The 19,494-nt window shown below is 38.3% G+C and overlaps 1 pseudogene; it reads left to right on the forward strand.

Moving 5' to 3' along the window:
- LOC121737530 overlaps positions 1 to 15,041 on the forward strand; it is a 31,151-nt pseudogene extending 16,110 nt beyond the window's left edge.
- The last annotated feature ends 4,453 nt before the right edge of the window (positions 15,042 to 19,494 follow it).

A 19,494-nucleotide genomic window follows, 5' to 3' on the forward strand; every position in this document is an offset into this window, starting at 1 on the left:
ATTATTCATTCAATGCTGATTACTAAGTATCTGATGATAAGCTAATAATAAGGTAATTATAGACTATGGAGTATAAGCTATGTCCACACCATGTGCTTTCATCTTCACTTTTCGTCATCTTCTTTCATTCAACTTTCATTTTGGCGCATCTTCAATTTTCGTTATCAACTTTCATATTGGCGCATTCAATAATCGAATACGTCAACGAAAGCAACGCCAACATTGTCATTTTTGTTTTTTGGATACGGTCAGAGGGCATGCGTCGCGGGCATGCCTCACGTGCGCTGTTGACTGCGCTATAACGCATGCCCTCGATGAACAAAAAAAGGCACAGTGTGGACAAAGCTATCGACTATTAACATAATATACCTGTAATGTTTCCTTGCAGTCTCCTCCTCTGTGGTTGTTCTGCTGCTGAGCTGAGGAGGTTTCCAGATGACTTCCTCTTCGGGACCGCCACTGCAGCTTACCAGATTGAGGGCGCTTGGGATGTCACAGGTAATACCTTTGAAGAGCCTTGTATTATATAAATGACTTATACAATCCAAGGCTTTTCGTAAAGTGATCTAGACACACTTCTGGCGTAGCCAGTCAAGTCTGAATTCATAGAACTCGCAGGCCGTGCCTGTTAATAATTACAAGAACCTTTTGGCAGTTAAAATTTAACTTTATTTACTATATAAACATAAGGAGATTTTAATATATTTCAATGCAAGAGAGTATCGCCGGGTTATGCAATGCAGGTTGAAATTAATTTATGTCTACTGTGTATCATCCACTATCGTCAATCCTTATAGCTAACTTCAATTCTAAAAGGTTTGCTTGCGTCTTACTTGCCATGTTAAGTCTATCAACCAATTTTACCGAAATAGTTTAATTAAACATCATAATTGAAATATATCTAATAACTATTTTACAGACAAAGGCGAGAACATCTGGGACCACATTACCCACAACATGCCTGACAGGATCAAAGACAGAAGCAATGGAGACATCGCCGCCGACTCCTACCACAACTACAAACGCGACGTGGAAATGCTGAGAGAACTAGGTGTCGATACGCACAGAATGTCCATCTCCTGGACAAGAGTACTACCTAACGGATTCTCCAACAAGATCAGCGAAGACGGGATCAATTTCTACAACAACTACATCAACGAAATATTAAAATACAACATCACGCCCATGGTGACGCTATACCATTGGGATCTGCCACAAAAGCTGCAGGATTTGGGTGGCCTAATCAACCCAATGTTCCCCGACTGGTTCGAGGATTACGCGAGAGTGGTCTTCGATAATTTTGGTGACAGGATCCAGTATTGGATCACCTTTAATGAGCCCAAAGAGATCTGCTACGATGGCTACGGGTATGATGCCAAAGCGCCGCTCTTGAATGTAACGGATGTAGGCACATACTACTGCGCTAAGAACCTGGTGATGGCTCACGCAAGGGCCTACCGGCTGTATGCTGAGGAGTACAAGCTGGTGCAGGGTGGCCAGTGTGGTATTACCATCAGTGTACCGTGGCACGAAGCTCTCACGGATAGTGAAGAAGATGAGTTTGCAGCAGAATTGATGAGACAGACACAGGTAAGATTTTCTATACCTTTTTTTATGAAATAAGGGGGCAACGAGCAAACGAGCAAACGGGACATGCGCAACATCAAAAGAGCTGTAGGTGCGTTGCCGGAGGGAATAGGGGAGGGTAAGGAAGGGAATAGGGTAGGGGATTGGGCCTGATACCTGTTTGAATAGTTATGGTTCAAATTGAAGCGTGTAAGTTTTGAGTACAACCACAGATTAGTAAATAGTTACTACGTACAACTTAACCGGGCCGCACCTGCGTAGTGCCATAGTAGTGCTTTGTGCTCAAAACGATACCATTGGACGATCTGCGTGTGTCGTCCAATGGTATCGTCTTCGAATCTGGTATTGACGAATCTTCATACGATAGACGCATGTGCGGCCGCGGTATTATGGGCAGATATAAATTTTAAAATATGTCGGCTTCCTTCCGTTTGCTGAGCGTTCAATTTGCGTTTGTATCTATATACAAACGAGCGTAAATAACGTCCTGTGGAAGGACCCTAACGCGTGTATAAGAATCGGTCACCTTTATTTCTGTTGTTTAACTTACTTTTACGTAATCAATGACTCTACTGTATACATTCTTGCATAGTTTGGATCGAAGTTAAAAGTCAAAAATATATCAGAATTAATAACGCGTTGCAAGCAACATGGCTTGAATTATAACAATTCTAACTTCACTGCTAAATGCTAATCTATCGAATGCAATTTGAGGTACAGCAGGGTGATTAATGATTAGGTACCTTGGGACAGATATGCAACAAGTCTTCGTTCTAATGCTATATATGTCTTAAAGTCTTGACTGGTAGAATAATAATTAAAATATTGTTTAAAATTTACTATGAATATTTATTTAGAACTGGACGATAAATGATATAAAAATGCAATAAAAATGCAATAAAATAAACATGTTAGGCCATTGGACCGAGAATAAGACTAATTATTTCATACTTTTTAGATCATATTTTTAAGAATATTGTTTTTACCTTGGATTTTGGAAGTGCAATAAAGAGTTTTATTATTATTATTATTATTATGTTTGTGTAAGGTATTCCTTGCTCACGGGCAATTAAATCCCGGACCTTTGGAAGGCATGCGTAGGGCCGAAGCCAACACGTAGAGGCCCGTTACACAGTTTTAATCTAAATGTTATGTGACACTGGCCGGCGACCTCTCCCTGTCCGCACTATGGGAGTACAACCAAGGAGAGCCAGCGGCCAGTGTAGAACTATTGCAGGGAATGGATATTAGAAATGATACCGGGCTATGGGGTGAGGTGCTAGTGGACTGGGTAACTGGAACTATGGAAGGACTATGGCGTCTGCCGATACAACGTGGAAACATGTATCATAAAGTTGGCAGACGGTGACTCGCCAACTCTTTGAATGGGCCCCTCAAAATGGTCGCACGCACGGTGCACCGAGGCGGCAACATTGACAGAGCGGCTTGAGGCAGGAGAGGTGTCGCTGGACTTTAAACGCCGATCATTTGCACCCTCAGAGGGTCCCATCACGTCGCCCACTCGCCACTTACGCTTCACATCCTTCCTCCGAGCCGAAGCTCTTGCGACTCCACTCTGACCGGCCGGTTAAGGCAAGGCAGAGGTAGGACCTGATTCTCCGTCAGTGTTCACTTCGGCCGGCCGGTGAAGGCAAGCCGGAGATGGAGAATAGGGGCTTCCCTGGGAGCACTCGGGTTCGTGGGGTCGCTACTCCCCAACAGCTCGCCACAAGCTGCCCTGCGGGCTTATTATTATTATTATTATTATTATTACGCACGAGTAACTTTATAGTGCCCAACTGTGTATGCAGTACACAAGAGCACTCTCTATTCCTTTACTCTCATAACCCAGTGGGACAGAAGACTGACACGACTGGCGAGAGATCAGGCGCAGGACCGACTTTTTACATGCCCATCTGACGCATGGATCATCTTATTTGTCAGACAATCAGGTGATCAGCCTGCATTGTCCTAACCAAACTTGGAAATAACATGTTTCCAACGCGGGAATCGAACCCACGACCTCTGAGTCAAGAGCCACGCTCTTAACCACTGGACCACGGAGGAGGTGATAAGGCTTTATGGGAAAACTAGCTGTTGCCCGCGACTTCGTCCGCGTGGACTTCAGTAATTTATAGTTGTTCCCGTACATCGATTGAGTCGCTTACACGCAAATTAAAAAAGTATATTGTGTAGGAACCGCACATTTTTCCGGGACAAAAAACATTCCTTGTCCCAGATTCAAATTAGTATCTCCATTCTCCATGCCAAATTTCATCAAAATAGATTAAATAGTTTAGGCGAGAATCATAAAAGTTTATTGTGCGGGAACCGTATATTTTCCGGGATAAAAAGTATCCCTTGTCCTTTCCCGAGACTGAAAGTATTGCTATACCAAAGTCCATCAAAATAGATTGAATAGTTTACGCGCAAATCATAAAAGTATATTGTGCAGTAACCGTAAATTTTTCCGGGAAAAAATGTAATCTATGCTCTTTTTCGGGACTCAAAGTATCTTTATACCAAATTTCAGCAAAATGGGTCCAGCCGTTTACGCGTGATGTCGTGACCACGCGAAATATAACGTTCCGCGTAGCTTCGCCCGCGTACTACTTCTTATCTGTGCCAAATAACAGAAAAATTGCAGTTTGTGAGATAAGCCCTTACCATACCGTAATAAAATATAGCCTATAGCCTTTCTCGATAAGTGGGCTATCTAAAACTGAAATAATTTTTCAAATCAGACCAGTAGTTCCTGAAATTAGTGCGTTCAAATAAGCCATTTCAAATAATTTCTCCCGTTTTTTCCACACTTTCCTCTATTTCTTCACTCCTATTAGTCTTAGCGCGATAAAATATAGCTTACAGCCTTTCTTAATAAATAGGCTATTTAACATTGAAAGAATTTTTCAAATCGGACCAGTGGTTTCTGAGATTAGCGCGTTCAAATAAGCCCTTTCAAATAATTTCCCCCCGTTTTTTCCACACTTTCCTCTATTTCTTCGCTTCTATTAGTATAAGCGTGATAAAATATAGCCTATAGCCTTCCTCGATAAATGGGCTATCTAACACTGAAAGAATTTTTCAAATCGGACCAGTAGTTTCTGAGATTAGCGCGTTCAAACAAACAAACAAACAAACTAACTAACTAACAAACTCTTCCGCTTTATAATATTAGTATAGATAACCACTACGAATAACCACCATTTACATTATGTTACTGTCATAAAGTTAATATACCTAGCGGAATAGAGCAACAATCTCGAGCTGTCAAACGAAACCGAAATTGGTTTCATCTGTGTGTAAAAATATGTGTACGTATACACTTACACAAGCATGATTGAACATGATTTCTATGAGATTAAATTGTCAACGTGCGGCACGTGCCGACTGGACGTCAAAAAAAGAGTGCTGCTGTCATGTATCACACGTCCCTTTTTACCACGCAATGTTACTGATAGTGACATCTCTCTTGCTTGAGCCTTTGTTTCTCTATTCCGCTAGGTATATTAACTTTATGGTTACTGTAATAAATGTCCGGGTGTCAGTGGCAGAGTAAAAGGGGGGGGAAGTAAGTTATCTTCATACAAAGGCAGCGCGCGCGGCTTGTATGTGTGCGCCATAGTATCAATGCGTCGCCACGTAAAGCACACAAAAAATATTTAAACATAGCAAATTTTCAAATACTTTAAGGTATTTGCAAATTACCATATTTATCACCTTTCTATAGAAAGAATTGATAAACCCCTTAGGTAATTAATCATCCCAACTAGATTTTTCCAACCACACCTTTTGCATAAGAATTTTTACGGTTCCGTAGTTAAAATACACAAGGCGATAAAATGCCAAAAGGTCAAAGATTTTTGCTATGGCGAACAAAATTTCCCGCTTTGTGTTTTTTAATTGTAATATAGGTACCTCAGGTAAAAAAATAAACTATCATATAAATTCCAATTTAATTCTAATAATCTACTGGATTCGTTAGAATCCATATTCAAATCTAAAGTCGTGTGCGAAACATCATCAATCAATGACGACTCATTCGACTTCCAATTTCTTAACTTCACGCCTGCTGATTCAAAAATCTTTGTAACTTCTTTTCGAATCCTTAACACTTCATTGAAAACGTTTTCGCCAGTTAGTAAATCATCAACGTAAAAATCAAGCTTAATTATATTGCTTACTAGCTCTCCCGGTGAACTTCGTATCACTTTAAAACCTTCCCTGGACTTCTACGAATATTTTAAGACTAAAATTAGCCCAATCCGTTCAGCCGTTTTCGAGTTTTAGCGTTACTAACACAATTCAAAATCCATTTTTATATATATAGATATATTGCTTATAACAGGGTCATTGCATTCGACTCCTAAAGTCCTAACTGATATAAACATCTAGTGGCAAGAAACCGAGCACTTGCAGTACCATATTAGGTAAATAACTCATAAACATCAATATTTTGAGAAATTTCTTTTCTCCATAATATTTTTGCAAATTTCGGTTGGAGGGATGATTGATCAATTGACGGTACATTTTTTCGACGTCAGAATTTAAAATATATTTATGCTGTCTAAATCTCAATAAAATTGCTAGTAAATTGCTTGCTGCTTGTCATCTGCCCGAAAATAAAGGGGTCCACGGAAGATCAGGGACGACAGTATCGGTCGTTTTAACTTTTAACCTGAGTGGTCTCCGTTTCTGCACACTTGGGTGTTACACTGCCGTTCTATTGTCATAATATCAATAAAATTGTGTTTTTATTTTTTATTGTTTACCTTTTATAGTTATTTAATTTATGTTTTAGCTGTAGAATTGGATAAATATCTTTTTTTATTATTATTATGCTTGTTAACATCAGTTTTGTATATGACCTATTATATTGTGTTACACTTAATGGTGGCGGAATAAACGTTTATTTATTTATTTAAATCGTCTTGAACTCTCGGACCGACCATTTGTAATTCATTAAATGAGACACCGGTCGGTCAACGTCGGCGACGATGCAGGGCCAACCCACACGTACCACAATCACACCACGTGGTCGGGCGTATATTTCGTATTATAAATGAACTGAGCTGTTCACACGTACCACACTTTGCAGTCGTTGTCGACAGCTTGTGTGATACCGACCACATCGCAACCACAAGCGAACTAGTGGCCGACCACATCGTAAACATAGTGTTGCGTCAATGCAACGACAGTGCACGCACACCTCCCGCGCTATCCCCCCTTCCGTTTCATTGACCTTCGTACGTAACCACATCACAACTACAGGCGACAACGCAACCAGTTCTAGTTCCCAAAATTAACATAAATCGTCGCCTCTCGTAATAATAATAATAATAATCTGTCTGGCCCAGTAGTAAATACCATCGAGGAAGTTGATTCCTATGCAATTGGCAGAACGTTATTTGGTCGAATATGTCAATTCAATGTTAATTGTGATCTGTCAGCTGGGTTTGACGTAACGCAACCAAACTAAGGTCCCCGATTTGCATAGGAATCAACTTCTCTGATACTTGATAGTACCTGAAGGACTTGTGTTACTGGTACCAGACAACGGAAATATTATATTTAATATTTTTATACTAAACATATATTGAAAAATGTTATTATATGACACACATATAATAAAAATTTTAAATATATACATATTTAATACACATCCATGACCTTTGAAAACTTTTTGTTACGTCGGCGGGATTCGAAGCCGCGATCTCCGGCTTGAGCTACCAACGCGCTCACCACTGAGCCACAGAGGTCGTAAAATGGATTTATGTTCGGCGCTACATTACATTGCAAGTACTTAGAGCGCTATGTGGAACAATTATAAGCATATTGGCCCGAAACGACCCATCCAGTTTCGATAATAAAAGGCCCTTACCTAAACTGGTCTCTTGTGATCCTATAATGCACCAAAACAGATCTGCGCCAATTAATAAGTCGATGTCCTTTGACGAAATGACTTCTGGATCAGCTAAACTAATTTCTTTAGGAGTATTAAGGCCTGATAACCGAATATGATGCCGAGACATCTTACTAAAAATTAATAGCAAAATAAAACAATTCAAATTAAATCTGTAATCAACATTGACCGATGAAATATTTACATCAGACCTTACTGATCTGGAACTCTATAATATCTCATCTTATATCTTTAAACGAGCAATTCTTGTATACAGAATGTAACAAAAATAAGTGATAATACTTTAGGGTGTGTACATGTTCCTTGTAAAGAGTACACTGTGAAAGTAGCAGCGCTGAAAGACCAAAATTTTTTTCACTTTTGTATGGGGAAACTCGTGAGTCGTGAGTTCGTGACGCTCGGGCCCTTGCCCATACAAAAATGAAATAAAAATCGTCTTTCAGCGCTGCTACTTTCACAGTGAACTCTCTACAAGGAACACGTACACACCCTAAATTATTATCACTTATTTTTGTCACACTGTAGGTATATATAAATAATTGGAATCTCGGAATCGGCTCCAACGATTTTCATAAAATTTAGTATATAGGGGGTTTCGGGGGCGATAAATCGATCTAGGTAGGAATCGTTTTTAGAAAATGACATTTTATTCGTGTTTTATCGAATACCGAGCAAAGCTCGGTCAAATAGCTATAGTTATTATTAATGCCCACAAGAGAGAGACCTTTCGATCATTTTAGTTTGTAATTCTAACGTCGAACAAAGTTTTTCTGTTATGAAACTGCATGTACTGCCGCTGACAGCATGGACAGTGTGAAGTTCATTATTTACATCACAAATTTTGAGACGGCGCGGCGGCGCGGTCGACAAAATAACATCACTTTGTTGTGAATTAATATTTGACGTCAATGTCACATGACATCCTTGTCTGGGACATTGCATACAGTAGGTTTCGGAATCGCAATAGAACCTGTTTCTCGGCGGCTTTTAAAATTGTCAAACAAACTTTGAGAACCGGCAATGCTTATCGGTCATTGTTATTCAATTTTAAGAATCGAGGACAATTAAATAACGGAACTTATGGCTCTCGCTACACATCTGACACGGCGGGCACCGATTCGGTGATAAAGGTTTCTGTTTCGGTGAGAGGCTATAGTCAAAGTCCCTTTCGTTAAAAACGATAAAGGAATTCGTTATCAAAATGTATGGGATTTGACATTAGTCTTCGCAAGTGAAATGTCATTTAGCGATGACTTATGTCAAACCGCATACATTTTGACATCATTTTGATCATGAACTACGTCATCGTTTTTAATGAAATATTATTTCTCTAGCTAGGGCCTGCACGCCAATCATAGCCCTAAACTGCGAATTTGGTTTACACGAGTAATTGAATGAATTTTTACTACGCTAAAGTTCTAGCGTTCAAACAAATCTGCACAGCTGCGTAAGAAACTCAAAAAAAATATCAAAATTAATCTTATTCCCACTATCTATCCTACCTCTGAACTCCTCCCACCCTCTATACGTTTTCTGATCTAACTTACTCGTTACGATAAGAATCAAAAGCGTGTCCCAATGTGTCACGGGCAGGTAAGCTGGACTTCGTCGTATTGGTTGTACAACTCTTCAATTTTGCGCAATCACAACTCCAGCTCTGTTCTACTCTTATGGCGGCTCTCGACATAGGCGAACGCGTTGGCCAACGCGTCTGCAGACGCGTTGGCCCAATGTGTAGAACGGGCGTTCGCGCGTTGGCCGTAGGTATTTAGACGTTGGCCGACGCGTCTGCGAGCTTGCCGCGCGGGTCGGAAATGTCGGCAAAAGATCAAAGGACATTTGTCGCAAGCTTCGCGCTCCATCCACACATAGGCCGCGCGATCAGTTTGCCCGGAGTTATAATTATGATAATTATTATAATATGTAATAATTTTTGTATGTAATAATTTAATAAATAATAAGTAGGTAATAAAATAATTACTTATATTATTTTAATATTATGTAAAAGTGAGTTTATTTCTTTGTTTGTTACGTTTTCTCGCCTTTTATTTATTTATTTCGAGAATACTCTTTAAAAACTTTTTCTTGTCCACATTTACAAAGTAATTATAAGCTGTGAATAAATAAACAGCTGCAGCTGTTAGCGACTAAATATCCATTTTGAATCCGTCCGCACATTGGCGCGATCCAAAGCATACTGAACGACCTTCCTATGTGTGGATTACACACAAACGCCGTTGCAAGCGCACTGCCAACGCGTCTGCAGACGCGTTGGCCAACGCGTTCGCCTATGTCGAGAGCCGCCATTACTGTCTAGCGATACCTCCGCGTGCTGCTCCATATAATTTTTTTTAAGAAGGCAGGTTGCTGTAGCCCTGACGTCACTGCGACCCATGAGGATCTATTGTGACTCCTTCGCACTAGAGTATCATCCCCAACCCAATACTGCTCATAAATTGAACGATATGGTTAGGGTTGGTGCCACGAATTTCCTCTGTGGACGAGTATTCGTGGCGACCAAGGTGCCTGTTCCTGCTCTGTAGTAGAGCAGGACAGTCGAGGAGAAGGTGAATAGGTGTATCATCCTCCTCCTCACAGAATCTGCAAGTCGTTATGCTACAAATACCCATTCTGTTTAGGTGTTTGTTGAGCTTGCAGTGCCCAATTAGGCTTCTGGCAAGGATTCTTAATTGGTTCCTACCCAGGTGAGCACTAATTCTGATATTTCCTTATTGAAGCTCCACATAAATAGTATATTATTATACGCCGTGCGCTTCTTTACTAAGGCTTTCATCTCGTCGACCATTTGGGAGTAGATATAAAATCAACAAATACTGAAAATATACAATGGGCAATTAACACCAATAACAATTAAGTCTGTGACAACTTACAATAATATTATTAATATGTATAATTATAACTCGAGCGAGTTAGTAATATTTATTTAACTAATAATATAGTTAATCGAATGAAAAAAAATATGTTGTCACAGTTACAATGAAATAACAATTATTGATACAATTAAAATAATGTGTATCTTACCCATTATCAATGAAAATAATGAAAAATTAGGCCTTACCACATTAGCGGGTTAATAATAATAATAATATAATCAATAAGACCGCTGAGACCCCTGAATTACCCTGATCTAATAGTCTTCCGGTTGACGGTTCAAGAATAATGATAATTCTTCAAAAAATCTCCAATAATATGGTCAAAACAATATTATTCTAGCTCTATAGTAATATACTTCCGCATTTCTCCAATATTAATCAATATGCAATGTTTATCCACAAAAATCCGGTCCGATTACGACCAATCTTGATATCTTGACTGGTTTGTGGAATAATTAAAATATTGTTTGCAATTATGAATACACTATGAATTTTTATTTAGAACTGGACATTAAATGAATAATGAATAATATATCCTCCTGACACCTGGCGTCCTTTATAAAGTGCTAAATAAACCATACTCTAAAGGCCGAGTATTTCTTGACATCTTATAGTTGGTTCGACAACGGACGACCGACCTTTATGTAGCATCAATTCTATTCAAGTAGATAGTTGTATTTTCCCGCTAAAAAGTATTCATTGTCAGTATTCATCATGTCTTTGTCTTTGAATTAGCATAACACGATTGGTCAACTTTTATAACACAAAATAATCAATCAAAAAGACCTATGTAAAAAAAGGGATTCCTATTTTGCCAACAGGATTTGACATTAGTATTCGCTAGCGAAGCGATGACTTATGTCAAATCGCATACATTTTGTAGCGCTAGCGTTAGCGTCAGCGTTAGCGCTTTGCCACTTGTCTACAGGCCCAGAGAAGAGTGATTTAAGCTTCCAAAATTTGTACATAGATTGGTTCAAGCATACACATTAATTTGCCCGTAGCTTATATGAAATGTATTTATGGTTTTTAAATAACGCGACAAAAACCATTTTGTCGCTTACGCCCTTTCCATTTTTTGCTGTTCCATTGCTGGTTTTCTATGAGAGGCCGGGCCGGCTTCTCATAGAAAACAAGCAATCTAAAACACATCCAACACTGTTTTTTACTTTAACGCGGCGCGCGGCGTCACCTTAATAGCCAGTCACCGCCTCTTTTACAATTCTTAAATATAGTATACTTAAATAAATTCACAATAGTATCTCCTGGGAAAATAACCTCTGTCAGTCTCGAATAAGTAATCCTGTTTTAAATTTAATCTTCTATTTCAGTGGGGTTTATACGCAGACCCAATATTCTCCGAAGAAGGTGGCTTTCCTAAGGAGATCTCCGAGGTCGTAGCCAAGAAGAGTAAAGACCAGGGTTATCCAAGGTCTCGTATGCCAGAATTCACTGAAGAAGAGAAGGGCTATGTGAGAGGAACTGCTGACTTCTTCGGAGTCAATCATTATACATCAGCGCTGATTTCAGCCACGGAGTACAAGATACAGTACCCTGTTCCATCCATGATGGATGATGTTGATGCTGGGCTTTATTTCCCGAAGGAGTGGCCGAAGTCGGTGTCGTCTTGGTTGTATGTAAGTATCCATATTATTCCTTACTTCTGCCTGTATGTCTACCTCTGTTATGTCTGTTTGTCTGCAGCAGGTTCTCCTCCGAAACAGGTTTTTGACCATGCTCTATTATGTTCTAATAATGCAGGTCTGAGGAATGCCATTATCTCATTTTCATAATATTTAAAATAGTGTAGGTATAATGAGCGTATACAATATACATATAGCATGCCTGATAAGTACCATGCCTAAATAAATAAAAAATATCCACAGCCGAATATAATATTATAACCTCCTTGTTTTTTGGAAGTCGGTTAAAAAGTAGGTAGTTAGGTAGTTGAATTTTTTTTTTTAAAGTATTTATTCCATTTTTTTACAACATTATGTCCTTATCCTAAAAACCGCCAAACTGCATTTCAGTTTGTTGGCGATTCTCCCATGGTATGTTATATATATTGCTGCCCGCACTGTAACAACAGACATTAAGAGCAATAACAGGACATAACCTCTAGCCAAGACGTTTTCTTTATAGTATCATTTTGGTCGACCAAAATGTACGGAATTGACATAAGCGGTCGATAATATTATGATTTATGAAGTTAACGTTCGACTTGTAATGTCGACACATTTTAATCGGTGATTCTATAAAGAAGCGATAAAGAAGATTTTCCCTAAAGGGTTGCCCTTAGACAAAGTATCTTTCGTTAAAAACGATGACGAAATTCGATATCAAAGTGTATGCGGTTTGACATAAGTCATCGCTAAATGACATTTCGCTTGCGAAGACTAATGTGAAATCCATAGATAAAGTATTATACATGGTCAAATCCGATACATGTTAAGGAATTACGTCATCGTTTTTAACGAAAGGGACTTTGGTTACGGCCTCAGCCTCAGGTCTCATTCGTTTTGTAAGCGAATCAGACACCAATGATGATGATTCCTTTCAGCTGGCTCCCAACAGCATCTCCAATGCTCTAACCCATCTCCACAAGAAATACAACGGTCCCATATTCTACATCACCGAAAACGGCTGGTCAACTCCTCCTGATGGAAATCTGGATGATGATGACAGGATCAGATACTATAGAGCGGCTCTGGAGAGTGTGTTGGACGCTCTGGATGCTGGTGTGAGGATCAGAGGGTATATGGCCTGGAGTCTGATGGATAACTTCGAGTGGATGGAGGGTTACACGTAAGTATAGAGGTCTATCCATGATTTTGTACTTTAGTATTATAGCTCTAGAATCTAGATAATGTATGCTTCCCGGGAAAGGACATAGAAAGGAAATTCTGCGCAATGTAAACAGCAAATAGGCATGACGAAATTGTTTTTCTTGTTGGTAAGTAAATGGCCATTTAAAAATAGAAATATCGGTGGAAAAATGACTATGATAACTTAAAAACTTTCCGAGGTGGCACAATCCTAACTTACATAAAATAGACCTTCATAAACGCTCCATACAAATTATGTCAGTTAACTCTGACGTCACGCTTAGCTATAGTTTTAAAAATGGGTAGGTACGCATCACAGGAAGATTTTGTTCGATAGCTATGTTAAATATTGCGTTTATGAAAGTGGTCTCAAAAAAATGTAATAAATTGCATAACCATGGTAAAAGGGGGGGAAGTAAGTTATCTTCATACAAAGGCACCGCGCCCGGCTTGTATGTGTGCGCCATAGTATCAATGCGTCGCCACGTACGGCACACAACAAAATCTCGGCCAGTTTTACTAGGCTGGCACCGCCGGTTGCGGTGGAGCACCATGGGGTTATAGTGGGTAGTTCCTCGGAAAGTCCCACATACCCCGGCCGATGTCCCCAATCCGCCGGGGATGCGTAACGCATTTCCCCATGTAAAAAAAAAGGCTGGTACCGCCAAGATTTTGTTGTGTGCCGTACTTGGCGACGCATTGATAAAATGAAATGAAAATGCATGAAAAAGCATAAAAAAACCTATCTAACGACACTCCATACGGTGAGGACTGAGGTGGCCACGAAAAAAAAAATCTTCCCCGCTTGATGTGAGGTGATGTCCCATTAAATAAAATATTTTTTTTAAGATTTATATACCATTTTGTCGGCATCATAAAGATGTGCATTCATTTTATAGTCTCTGAGCAAAACCGCGGACAGACAGACGGACAGACCGAAACTATAAGGGTTCCTTGTTGACTACATAACCCTAAAAATCAGCTTATCTTTGACCTTGTCGTCATCACTATTATGATGCATGATGATTTCTCCTCGGACAATGGACAGTTAAAAACAAGAGTTGAATGCGAAGTACCTGTATCCTGTTGACTATTGCAATTAGGAAGGAAAATTACTTGACCTTAGTTTGACATTGGAAAAATAAATTAAAGGACTGTCTGATTAATATAAACATTTTCCGCGATAAAAACTATCCTTTGTCCTTTCCAAGGACTCCAAGGATCTTTATTACTAGATACTATGTTATTACTACTAGCTATTTGACCGAGCTTTGCTCGGTATTCGATAAAACACGAATGAAATGACATTTTCTAAAAGTGATTCCTAGCTAGATCGATTTAACCAAACTAAGTGATAATACTTTAGGGTGTGTACGTGTTCCTTTTAGAGAGTTCACTGTGAAAGTAGCAGCGCTAAAAGACCAAATTTTTTTCACTTTTGTATGGGGAAACTCGTGACGCTCGCGCCGCGCCTCTTGCCCATATAAAAGTGAAAAAAAAAATGGTCTTTCAGCGCTGCTACTTTCACAGTGAACTCTCTACAAGGAACACATACACACTCTAAAGTAATATGAAATATCACTTAGTTTTGTTTCACCCTGTCAATCTCATTCCACAGGGAGCCCTTCGGCCTATACCACGTTAACTTCACCAGCCCAGAAAGGACTCGCACGCCCAGGAAATCCGCCTTCGTGTACAAGGAGGTGCTGAGGACCAGGGTGGTAGACCACGAGTACGAACCTGACTGCAGAGTTATGACCATCGACGAGGGACACTAGACAAGACTGATAAAGTAGTGATAACACTTATTTAATATAAATTATAATGTAATATTTAAATGAATAATATAATAATTTAAATTAAAGAAAAACGTAGTTTTTTTTTCTTATTTATTTTTTCCAAAATAATTTAAAAAAATATTGTCATTGGCCCCGCAAATTCTACAATGTCAGTTGCCTATATTATACTCCACTCGGGCTAACTTGTCGCTAGCGGTCATTGACTCCCTATCAAAAACTTGTCATTTTCCATTTAGCCCGGCCGCACATTGTCCGAAATTTCTGATACGAAACAGTTGAACGTCCGCGCTGTCTCTTACATTTTGTACTGAGCCGAGTGAGCTCGAACTCGCCGGAAGGATATTTCGGATAGTGTGCGGGGTGGCGGTCCGGCAAAATTCAACTGTTTCTGATCAGAATTCGGACAATGTGCGGCCGGGCATAAACCGCGATTGACAATGAAGTGTCAGATATTGTTTATCGTGGTTTTATATGGAAAATGACAAGTTTTGACAGGGAGGCAATGACCGCTAGCGACAAGTTAGCCCGAATTGAGTACAATGAGACTACTATAAGTAAAAATCGTACTCAAAGATTACGGAGTTCCTATGGCTACTTGTACAATTATCTATTCTGTGCTATAGCCACCTTTCAGCTCCATCATTAGATCAAGTCCACGTCATCATAATAAGTAATTACTTTATATTAAAAGTGTCATCGACGAAATTGTTCCTTGGCAGATGGCGGACCTATAGGTCTACCAGAATATGATGGCAAAAGTGAGAAAATAAATTGAGTATTGACTCTAGCAATACCGGGGTAATTGGAATAAAACATTTTGATCCTTTTTAGGGTACCCGTACCCAAAGGATAAAAACGGGATCGTGGCATATGCCTATTTAGGTATCAATTTCTGTGATAGTAGACAGGGGCGTAGCGTACCTTGGCGGGGCCCCGTATAAAAATTTGTTTGGGGGCCCATAGGAAGGGTAAAGATTTCTCAAAAAAGAAAAAAACATATTTTGCATAAAATTAAAAGAAATATTTATTCATCATAATAATTACTTATCTATCTGTCACATTATTTAAAAACAATTCAAATTAAATATTAACTCTCCTTGCCCTTTTTCGGCAAACTGATTAAGTAATTAAATCATTCATAGCTGATGATAACTTTAGTTTTTCTAAAGTTTCTGCCTCTATGGACAATAGTGACAGGTCTGACCGAAGTTCTTAAAATTTGAACGCACGCTTTACTCGGGAAAAAAGAAATCGTTTTTTTTTACTTTTCTCTTTTCTGAAATTTAAAAATTTGGGAAGTTATTATTAATTTTTGCTTACGCACCTTGGGGGGCCCTCGTAGGTCGGGGCCCCGTATAATTGATACGGCTGATACGGCGGTAGCTACGCCCCTGATAGTAGATAATAATATAATACATTTCATATTATAATGTCCGAACAGGAAATGATTGAATCGAATAAAAATGTAGCTGCAAAAATATAAAATATTAAAATTGATATGTAACAGCCGCAACAGCCGCCAATGTACCCAATTGACATTGTTTTTTTCTGTAAGTAATTTTTAAAACAAAATCTCAAGCCAGCCATAGTTGAGCCATCTAGAGGATTTGTAAGATACTAAAATGGATTATATTTTAGCTTTGCAAAAAACGTTGTTTGGAAAAGGAGAGTTCCTTTTTAAAGTAGTGCAACTACTCGATAAAAGATGGCGCTTCAATAGAGAAGACGTTCATATTTTGATAACTTTAGCTAGAATAGTTTCCACTATTCTCCGCTAGATGTCTCTGCACACCGTAACTTTGGAAAGCTTAATGATTATTTTACTTATTTTTGTAGGACCTAAAGATTTCGCAAAGCGAATTCATCATTTTACAAAAACATTTGATTTTCTGTAAATATATATTTATTAATAAAAGAATTTAAAAGGTTCCCAAAGTTGGCTTCCGATAATATGTTTCAACTGCTTGCCTTTGACGATAGCAAAATCGCTTATCGTTTCAGCCGTTTCAGAGGAGTTTGGCAACAAACACCGTGGCAAGAGGAAAGTGGGTTAAGGCTGAACCTGGTGCATCAAACATTAGAAGATTACAAAACATGAACGAAGTTATTCGTACTCTAAAAATATATCAGTGTCGTTTTCTACTGGACGATGGACGACGGACGGACTGACGTTTCTTCATTTTCTTCATCATCCGCGTCCCGACTTTATAAGATAAAAAACTCGATCAAAATCAGACAGACAGACAAATAGACACGTCAAATTCATAACACCCCTCTTTTTACGTTGTTGGTTAAAAAAACAATGTTAAGTATGTTTTAAGAACAAAGCTATATTTTTCCAACAACAAAAGTTGTCAAAAATAACACAAATTGTACATATTTTGACCTATTTTATGTTTTTTGCATAATCCATTATAATGACGATACAGAAGCCGCCTCAAAAGATCTTTACATCTACCAAATTCAAGTACATAATCATTCAAAGTTATTATACCTTTCTATCATCCTTAAAACACCAGCATAAAGGTCATAATAATAAACCCGTCAGCAGCTGTCAATAAAAAATCAACAATAATTATTTTCGCTACTTACCAACAACAACAAAAACTGCCAACAAAGGGGGAAAATCAAACAACACCGCGGGTGGCAACACACAATGGGGTAAGTATCGGCCCTATTGTGGGGTAACAGGGATCACTTAGGAGATCGGATTAGTTTAAGAGTTTAAGACTAATTTGAAGTTAAAAAACTTGAGTTCAATGTTTCCATCTTTGCTGTTCTTTCATGCGGATGCTATTGCCTCATAGTTCGCATAAAATAACTTTATTGCTTCTTAACTAGGTTATCGCATTGAAACCGTACCTCTTTCGGATATTATACTAATTTTTCCTAATGTAACTACTTACTACATTATTAATTGTCACTTGACTATGACATATTTCAAAACCAGCGTTGCTGATCCGTTCGCAATATTGCTGAATGAAAATAATAGTGCTACCAGTTACCTACCTGTAAATGCTTATTTTATAGGAGAAGAAAAATTAAAGTTTAAAATTAAAGGTTTTATTTACAGTTTCCTTTCATTTCTAATGAAATTATTACAAAAATACTTATTAAGTTCTATTTTCTAAATTGCGATTTAATTAAATTGTATCACGTATTTAGGTAAAACCGTCAATTAGGAGATATTAATCTTGAAGTGGATTTCTTAAAAAAAAATTGTTAGGTGTTGGCACTTAAACGACGACAACTTAACTTAGTTAAGTAGTTTTTATCGTTATTAGGTTAGGTTACATCATAACCAATTAAAATCATGTTTCTTTCTTTCAAATATTTAATAAGTTATTTAAACAATGCGGTAAATTTTCAATTAAAAACTGTAATATACTGTACACTACAGTTTTTCTTTTCACTATGCAATTACTAATAGTACGGGAGCCCTAGAATATATTTTTTTATTACTATCAAGCAAATCTTTTGTGAGTAGCTTCATATTGATAGACGAACAACATTTTTATTTGCAAAAGTGGTAGCTAACAGAGATAGAAAGGATTTAAAAAAAAATTGCTTGATAGTAATCAAAAAAAAAATTGTTCTAGGGCTTCCGTACTATAAATCTTTCTCTACTATGTAAAATAATCTTTTTAATAACAATCTTTAAGCTACCAAGTACCAACTACGCTACCAATTACCATTTAAAAGCATCTCAATGTAAGGTTATATTATAAGTGGCTCTTTCTTCTCCCTTCTGAGTTCTTACCTCCATTGCTACTCGTGTGAGCTCTTTTATTATATTTCCCGCGCAAAAGATTCCGCCATATTGGTTAATATGGAAGATGCTTTTCAGTTGATTCCGTGTAAAAAATTCAACCTTTTTTTGTATTGACATTATAATATTCTTATACTGCTTACATAATTTTATCTTTTTATGAAATTAACAAGCAAACAATTTCCTTTAGTGTTGTGAGTTGCGTAAATCGTAATACTTATAAATTATAATATTTTTTATCTTATTCGGCAAAACGCTACTTGGGCTGTATTTACACCGGCGCGGAATGGAACAGGGGGGTGAGCCAAAATCTTTTCGTTTTCGCTTCGTTATAGAATCGCCGATGAAAATGTATGGAATTGACATAAGCGTTCGTTAATATGACGTTGACGTTCGACTCGTCTAATGTCAACTCCATACATTTGATCGGCGATTCTATAACGAAGCGAAAACGAAAAAGTTTCGGCTAAATGGCCAGAATGGATGCGTCAATTTCGCCTCATGACGCGGGAATTCGCTGAAATGTTCGAGCATTGAGGACATCCCATTGTTCAGTCTGTATCTTCTGCAGCACCGGAGAATTCTCGAGAATTCCGCGGAAGACGCACGTCCAATTTTTTGGTTCATTATATTATACTGTTGATATAAAGTTACCTATGTAGTTTTTTTGCAAGTCGCTTCCGTTCCATTCCGA

The sequence above is a fragment of the Aricia agestis genome, chromosome 21 (genome assembly GCF_905147365.1).
Source record: "Aricia agestis chromosome 21, ilAriAges1.1, whole genome shotgun sequence".
NCBI classification, from domain to species: domain Eukaryota; kingdom Metazoa; phylum Arthropoda; class Insecta; order Lepidoptera; family Lycaenidae; genus Aricia; species Aricia agestis.